A 9,653-nucleotide genomic window follows, 5' to 3' on the forward strand; every position below is an offset into this window, starting at 1 on the left:
CATCATCTGGAAACCGATTCAGCGCATTCTCATACCGAAACCAAGATTATCAACATCAACTTTGTCCGTACGATCACCAAGGTAAAGATGATGGAAATGTTCTTTCTCCATTTCAACATTGCTTTTATATGTAAATCAAGAACTAAAAAGACTTCCGATCAAGGAGAATACATTGAAGAAACGTCTGACCGAACACATCAAGGTAGCGGACTTCATTGACGACTACGATTGAGATCAGTGTCTCTCCGTAACTTCCCCTAGCTTATCAAAGGATGACCCAAATACTGCCCGGTAAGTTCATTCTTATTAACCGTCAAACTCTTCGTCTTTTTTCAACCAGTACCTTCAATCATCCGTATATCCTCAAAGTCGACGAAAATAATCCTGGCTCGAATCGAAGACAACAACTACGACATTCCTATCCTACCACCTCCGAAGATGCGTCATTTTAATATTTTAAGAAGGATTTGCAATTAAATATTCACGACCGGCGAGTATCAAAAAAACTGTCAGGTAAATCTATTTTCGGAACCGTTTTTGTCGTTTTGATTAATAGTGGATTTAATTTTAGAAACGAACCACTGTAGCACCATATCATGAATCAGGACTCAGTGTACAGACATGAAAGAATAGTTTAAGACCGATTGGGAAACTTCCAATGATTCGCAGACGAAATCCACCCAAGACGAAACATATGCCGACGCATGTTAGACATTCCAGTCCCAAACAAAAATTTGTATTAACAGTAACTACAATGACTGACGTTCAGAACTCCAACCAGCAGGCGGTACTAACTGATATCGAAGGTAATTCCGAGTGGAGCTGGCTTACTATTTACGAAGTTATAAGCATCACGACAAGCTCGATGATTAGGAGTTTTGGAAGTTATATAACCAAAGCGAGTAGAACAACTCCAAAATTCCGGCAGATTGGAAGGCATCGTAAAGTTCATCCGATGAAGCCTTAAACTTTTTCTATAGATTTCTGATCAGTATTTGTGGGATTTGTTGGAGAACTGCAATGAAGACGGTGTTTCGATGGCGAAGTTATAGAAGAACAGAAGACGTACGAATTAGAACCAGTGGACAATTTGGAAGCCTCACATACATCAAAACTTAACAATTTATTCAGATGACAACTTTCGGAAACGGATACTTTATGAAATAAAATCATGGTGTATTATGGTCAAAGGATGACGCTTATTTTTAAGTTGATTAAAGATGAATGTAAAAAAAATTATAGGTATAAGAATATTCATTATGAACTAAATTACACGTAAGATAAACATAACTGTTATCACCTCGATTCTCGAATGAACCTAATCGTTATTGTTTGTAGGTTGCAAGTATTTTTTACACGAAGGGCCAGTTTTGTCAATAGTGCTCGTGTTTTTCAGCATTTCAAAACAATTTTTTAGATTTTTTCGAGGATTTTGTTGAATAATGGATAAAATCTAGAGTTCAGAATCATAAGCGCTTAACTTCGATGATCGATCCTTTTAATCGATTTTCTTTTTTGTTAATAAATCGGCAGCATTAACATTTATCGATGCGTTTGTTGGCATCTCTTATACGTGGTCACAAACTCGAAGTTGACTGAAAAAAATATCAAGAATCATGCTATCCATCAGTAAAAAATACAAATTATAATCTACACCCACCTGTAGAAATTATAATTATATAGTGTAACTTGAACTTACTGTTTCCTCCTTAGCAAAAGAGTACAGGTGATGCATTCGAAAACTGCCTCCTGCCGTACCCTTTTGAACAGAATGAAGAAAATCTTCTTCCTGTACCCATTAGGGATGGAGAGGCACGCTGCCAAAGGTCACAGAGCACTCTTCACAACTACTTGAAACAGTCCAATTTGCGCATCGGATAGTCAAACAATACTTTGTGGGTGGGTTAAAATGGTGATATTTACGAAAAATGCTACCAATAGTGAGCAAATGTGGTTTCACGCACGCACCGTATATAAATTAGAAAGTATTACCATCAATAAGGCCAATCTAAACACTGACCGGTTGATAAAGTAGCAGATGCTTAGGAGGAATAGTATTAATCAGCATTCCAGGATGACTTCTTTGCAATTCGGTTCGGATTTGAATGCAATTCGGTAATTTTCAATTCAGCTGCACTTTCCAAGCCGCGTGGAACAGGTTAATTTCTGTCAGGGTCAAATCTGGTATCCTAACTGCCTAATCACTAAAACAGCTATTGGATATAAATCAAAAACAGCTAAAATGTCCGGATCTATTTTTCTTGATCTGAAAAAAAACTGTACGGATACGTTTTTGATCTTCGGAACAAATAATTGAAACAAACCTGTAATGAGTTGAAATGGTAAAAATCCGTTCCGTTCGAAATGTTGGACCCTCTAAGCTTTCCAAGCGATTCCCTTCCGGGAAGACAATATGTAGATATCGTCCCGTAAGTGTTTGAAGCACGATAGATCCCGATAATAGTCACGGCTTTATAAAGGAATTATTCATTTCGGCAAAAGCTGAAGTGTAATCGCCATCTGTGAACCGAACGTCTTGACAATATAAAAAATAATTAAAATAAAAGTAATCCATCGTAGCTTGAAAACTTACTATCTAAAATCTTTCCGATTGAACCATCGTTCGATGTCACCAGTTCATCCACCGAACGGATTTTGATTTACGAAACATTCAGAATTCTGATTTTGAACTTGTTCAATTTGCCATCAACTAGCAACCAAATGTAAACAAACAACATTGGATTGCTGACATTTACTGTTTTTGTTCACTCGGCGATAGATTCTTTCACGAGAAAATGCGGACGATGTTAAGAAAGATGAAAGATGCGAGAGTCGATGAAATTAGATGTCACAGATGGAAACAGATAGTGCACGGTGAGTAGATAAATAAATAATTAGCGTGATTTTTAGTGAAAAGGAGAAAATCTAGATGTGCCACCCCCCTCGATTTAAACCTCCTTACAAAGAAGGGTATAGATACTGTTGACACCACTGGGCTTCAGCTGTACTCGCGACCGGCCTGCCGTGAAGTGAGATGTGAGAAGCGAGATGTATGCGTCACCGGTCTACAGAGGTAGGACCGTCGTTGATTGTTTACATCGATTCGTGGAGAAGTAGAACGGAGGATACAAACAAAAACAAACCCAAGAGATAGTGGAGGAGCTCAGTTTTGAGCATGAGCATGAGCATGATTGACCGCCCACGGTTGCTACTCTGTTATTGCCAGACCAGCTGTAATTACACAGAGAACCAATATTTAGACGATGTTTGGGACTAGCAATCATCCTCAATGTGTAAAAACTGGTGATCTCAAACTAGACAATACCAGCGCCGGCCGCGCCCGAACACAGGTCAAGAAAGGAAGGGGTAGGAATGTGTTGACGTGACACTCGCTTTGATGGAAGCCGAGAACACCTCTGCACTTCCACGAGGAATCACTGGGATATTGGGTAATAGGGTTGGGTTTGCAGCAGGGTTCGTTTTGGTAAACGATAAGCTGAATTGATGTCCTAACAATCATATAACGCGAAGGAGCTTGGGATTGAACCCACGGTCTTCTGCTCAGTAAGCAAAAACGTTTGCCACTAGGCAGACGAGCTCCTTTTTTTATCATAGAGTTGCTGTTATTACCATGTAGTAATGTTAACAAATAAAACGATTGACGAATCTTCAATGTGGATGGGCTTGAGATAAGACTCATGATGTTCTGCTCAGTAAGCAAAACCGGTTGCTCTAAGGCCACCGAGCCCCTCATATCACATTATAGCGTTACTCAAGTTTTTATGACTATTCAGACCCGGTACCGACGACAACGAAAAAAAAGTTTTACGAAATACACGATAAACAAGCGATCTAACCATACATTTTTAATATGAAAGGATCTGGCACCGCGTTTTCTGCTCAGTAAGCAAGCCACTGCAACCGACGATTTTTGAAATCCTTAAACTAAAAGCTACGAAAGAGGCCTTCATTAAGATCCATTTTCACGCGACGTTAAGTGTTTCGATTTTCTCTTTACGCATGGTTCAGGTAATCATAACAAGCTATGACCGACGTGACGATTGCTTAAGACTTGGTTGAACAAGCTATTCAAATGAAATTACATTCTCAAATTTTACTTGGCATGTAATGAACAACTGAAATACGCGATAATTCATATTTTCAGCGGTTGGTGGTTAATTTTAAATATACTAATGGTACTGCCTACGACTACGACGGCGGTTACGACGGCGATTACGACAGCGACTACGACGGCGCCTACGACAACGACAACAGCGAATTTGTAACTTACCATTTCAGTGCCAACATTTCAAAGGGGCGTAATTGCTTTTGCAAACAATGGCTTTAGCTATCGATTTCTCGCAAATTAAAGTCCATCCCTCCAAATTAACAATGCTAGATGGTAAAGGAAACATTCATCTACCTGCTGGTGTCATTAATCTTCATGAGTAAGTTCCAATTCACGAGCAATCGACGGCTAAAGCCACTGTTTACAAATGCAATTACGCCCCTTTGAAATGTTGACACTGATTTGTCTAGGATAAACACCTTTGCCCGGCACCTCCACTGGTTCTTCATGTCCGCTATCTGTCACTGTTTGCAAAATATCTAATAGCAATTACCTTCCAATACCAATACTTCCTGTATTGCCATGGTCATCTGGGAGGTGGGTCGCATCTAGTGCTTTCCCCAGGAACCGTTCACGGCCACCAGTTACCACCCGTCCAGACTTGGGCGTATCCAGCGAGGCATCCTTCAGATTACTTACAATCTCCGACACTCAATGCAAATCGCAGGCACACTTACGCTAGTTACAAAAAAACACACCCGTACAAAGAAACGGATCAAATAAACGTCACTCTCGCGAAAGCACACCCGTCGTCGTCGAAGGGCAAAAAAAAAAAGGAATCGGTGGGCAATTTTGTGATACGGATTTCCAAAATCAACCGGGAATGCACGAATTTCACCACACCCAACTACGAAACACGTTCAGAAGCACTTTTGGTACACTTTCGTTCGAAAACACTTAATTTTTTTCAAAAATAGTTGCGAGTGAACCAACATCATCACCGCGTAAATAAACTAAAATTAAAATTATCGCTCGCGATGCCACAAATTTCTAGACCGGGAGAAAAAATCAAACAACGCGATAGCGTCAAATCTTCTGTTGCTTGCAAAATTAGAGATGAACTAGCCTAAGGCTAAAAATCTCTTTAATAAAGCTTTAAAAAAATGTTGCTTGCAAACATGATGAATCATGTTTTCTTTCTCGATTCTAAAACTTCTCGGAAAGCGAGAAAACCACCACTCACACACGTATAACTGTCCGGGAGGCAGAGTGCCAGCGCTAATCCGGCAAATGCAGCCGAAAACTATGCACGCACAAAACAGAGAAGAAACTTAAGACACAACCGTATCCAAAGGCGTTCGAAACTCGACTCTCGATAGTGGAGGAGCTCAGTTTTGTTAAATAAATTAAAGTTTAAATCAGTTTTCTGTGGAGGTGGTAGTTTCTTAGTTTAGTGCTAAATATTCCGTGAGTAAACAAGATGAAATGCACTATACTTACTAGATGTGACATAAAATATTTCAATATTAGGGTTGACTTTCTAAATCGGATGATTACCTGTCAGAAGCTGAAGATATTTTCAGAATAGTTCCGTAAACAAGTTGAATTAATTGATTGATTGTGAGTACCTATAAATAATAAGATTAGAAGCAAAACAATTAGAAACTAAACTTACCTATTTAGTACTAGTGTTGGAACTGAAAACAGCAGCATAACCAGTGTCGTAGCACGAGGGATTAGAGGGGACTATTTCTTGTAAGTAATTTAGTAATTAATAGTTCTTTATTAAATTTTTTTTTCCTTTGTGTTGTTTTTTCCGTCGATCTTGTTTTCCGTGCTGAGCACCAATGCTACCGACGTGCCAGGAAGGCAGCTCCCACACCTGGACCCTACCTATCGACCCATCAACTCATGAACCGGGGACCAACGGCTTTACTTCCCATCCGAAGGAAGGCGTGATCAGAGATTTTATGCCTCAGAACATCCCGGCGGCGCCGACTGGGATTGTACCCAGGCCTGCTGGGGTGAGAGGTAATCACGCTTACCACTACACCACCGGCACCGCTACTCTTTATTAAAATATATATTACAGTTGAGCTGCTTGAAAAGTTGCTGCAAAAATTTAGTCAAATTCTATAATTAATCCGAACAGATACAGTGTATCTCAAAATTGAGCGTACAGATGGCCTTACATTTTAGAAAATCAGCTGCAAAAGCCCAATTACGAAATACGAGCTTTTCTGGTGGAAAATCAATGCTATTTAATTTTTTTTCTCAAACTCCTTCACGCCAATGGTACAATAATATGTTCTGGTCAGGATTCTCATTTTATGAAATCATACCTAGCTCATTTATTTACTTCTGTCTATAATTTAATTGTTGTCCTAAAAGTGAAAAATACGTTCCTATGGGATACAGCCGAAACGTTGTGCTTTAGAAGGACGATGAAATCAGATAGATTAGCAGGTATATAAAATTTAGTTGTGGATGACAGCTGCTAGTCGACTAGTCGAGTATTAGTACAAGACACTGAAGAAGTCTGCACATTGTAGACGAAATACGCGTATCTGTCAAGGATAAGCAAATAAAGTAGTGGAATTAAATGGAAAATACTAATCCTTCTCTCTCTCATTAAATTTTCGTTGTCAAATCATAAACGAATCGTTCAGTTGATTTTTTCTACTACATCAACCAAGACTCCAATAATGTCTGTAGTATCGAAATATGTCCAAACAGATTCAAAATGTCTATGTGGATTGTAGCTGACCTATTGCTACGTATACAAGATGTTATAGGTTCTGAAATCATTCTGGAGATCAGATTATTTTTCTACTAGATCACCCAAGACTAATCCAATATCTGTAGTATCGAAATATGCCCAAACAAATTTGCAGTGTCTATGTGGATCATGCCAACCTACTTTCGTGTATGCCAAATGTTCTAGGATTTCCAAATCGATATTTCGATACGACGGATATTATCCTAGTCTTTGTTGATCTAGTAAAACAAATCATCTGAACTGCAGGACGATATAGAAAACCTAGTTCATCTGGAAAACGTGGAAATAATTAAACATTATCCATATAGACACTATGAATCTGTTTGGACATATTTCGATACTACAGACTTTATCCCAGTCATGGTTGATCTAGTAGAATAAATCATCTGAACTCCAGAACCATTTGGATAACCTAAAACATCTGGTATACATGACAAAAGTTCATGCATGATCCACATAGACTCTGTGCATCTTCAGGACGATTTGAGGAACCTACAACATCTGGATTACTCGGAAATAGATCATGCATGATCCACATAGACACTTTGAATCTGATTGTACATTTTTCGATACTACGGACATTGCAGTCTTGGTTGATCTAGTAGAACAAATCAACTGATGTCCTGGACGATTTGGAAAACCTATAATTTCCGGTATAGGTACATAGTAATAAGTCGTACATGATCCACAGAGTCACATACAGGGCTTGAAGAGGGAACGCATTCTGCCTGTGACTGCATGAACTTGTACATTTTCCGCATTCATCATTCGCAGTGATCGGCATTCACTGAACCTGATGAAAAAACAGTCGCACTGAATGGGATCTAAAAGCAGTCAGATTTCCTTTCTACGCTGCATTGTCCTTTGTGCAGTTGCTTTGCAGATGCCGATTTTTAAATTCATTCCTTCTGCTCTGGTCAAGTTGATTGCCAACTGCGGGAGCTGTAAATTCTGACGGACAAACAATTAAACTTGTCAAATACCACACAATATGAGTATTTTTGAAACCGGTGTGACATTTAGATGCAGGAAATGGATGTTTGACGCCATTTTGGAATGACTCACATATATATTAGAAATAAAAAAAATATGAAAATGTCTCACCTTTGGACAGAACCCAAGGAATATCCGTGTAAATACACAACCGCGACGTGACCAACAAGTGTGACTTATGAATATTTAGTAATTTCTCGATTATGTGCAGGGTGTTTGGCTTGAATTGGAAAAAAATGAGAAAACTAGAGCCAAATTAACTACAACATTTAGGACAGCAAAATACGTCAGAGACGCAAAGGTTAATTTTCAAGAAAATTTTCATTTCAAATGAAAATGCTTTAATTAAAAAAAAAAAAATATATTGTTTCATCAAATCTAGGCCGATATTATTCAATCGAATCTCATAATGTAAGGGTGTTTAATTACTTTTACTAAATACTCAGAATTTAAACTATACCTAAATAACTGAAGATAATACAATGCTATTAAAAAAATAAAAAGTTACAAAAGGCGCAGCTACAAAGCAAGTCCATGCTGGAGGCGACTGAGTTCGATTCCCGTCCGGTCTATTAATTTTTCGGGTTGGAAAATTTCTCTACTTTCTTAGACATAGGATGGTACAGGCATAGAAAGCTATCAATTAAAACGTGAAAGTTCTTCAAAGAACACTAAGTTGAGAGTATGCAAAAATCTAATATGCTATAAGCAATAAGCTTGTAATGCTATTTTTCGGCAATGAAAACAGTTTTTTTTGTCACGGATTAGTACTTGTAGTCGCGGATTTCTTTTGAGAAATCGCGGATTTCGCGGATCAAATTTTGAAAATCTTGTAACAGCCCTGTAATCTGCTTGGTAGTCGATTTGGATAAAATTTTACTGCCACCATGGTGCCTAAACGCAAAAGAAAAGGACAAACTCTTGATCCCCCTTCTGATGAAATTAATTTGAGCAATCAATTTGATTTGCTCACGGATGATGAGAATGATCCATCATCCAAAGAAAATTCTAGTAAACTTTCCCGGCTTAATGCCAAGAAGGAAAAGATTCCCCCTATTGTGATAACCACTTCCGATTTCCATGCTCTTCGCATGGAACTTTTGAACTTCGTGAAAGTTAAGTTTTCACTACAAATTGACAAAAACCTAGCCTTATGCTCCATGTCCGACTGAAGTGGGAACACTTCAGGAATACTGGAGGAAATTTCCAAAACCTCACCCATTGCCATAGTGCCAGGGATGGGGTCACGGAACTAAAAATTGCTACATGCCAGCTAAATGCATGAATTGTGGTGATTCCTCTCACGCAAAGGACGACTGTCCTGTGAAGGAAGATCCTAAGAAATTTAAATGTTCAAATTGTGGTGAAAACCACAAATCCAATTTTTGGGAATGTAAGACTCGCAAAGCGATCCTTCAATCTCGTCCTAAGCGACAGGTAGGAAACGCTCCACGTTTCCGAACAGGTACAAATTATGTACTCTGCTGTTGACAACGGTCAAATGGAGGAACAAATTCTACATTCGTACCTGTAGGTACAAATATCACCCCTGCTTCAAATTTTTTCATCTATACCTACTCCCCTCGCAGCTAACAATGTTCAGCGAGTTAATGGAGCTACCTTTGCTGCTATTGCAGCGGGTAGAAATCAAAATACTAACCAACGTAATACTAACGGAAATTTTGACAATTTTGGCTTAGGAAGCATTACTGCCCCTAAAATGGCATTTTTACAATAATCATTAATTGACATGATTTCTGATCTGCATAAATCTAACTCCATGTTTGATGCTATTCAAACTGGAGTAAAATT

Source organism: Ochlerotatus camptorhynchus, unplaced genomic scaffold (genome assembly GCF_037179485.1).
Source record: "Ochlerotatus camptorhynchus isolate MF236.1 unplaced genomic scaffold, CSIRO-AGI_Acam_v1.1 ptg000006l, whole genome shotgun sequence".
In the NCBI taxonomy this organism is placed as follows: domain Eukaryota; kingdom Metazoa; phylum Arthropoda; class Insecta; order Diptera; family Culicidae; genus Ochlerotatus; species Ochlerotatus camptorhynchus.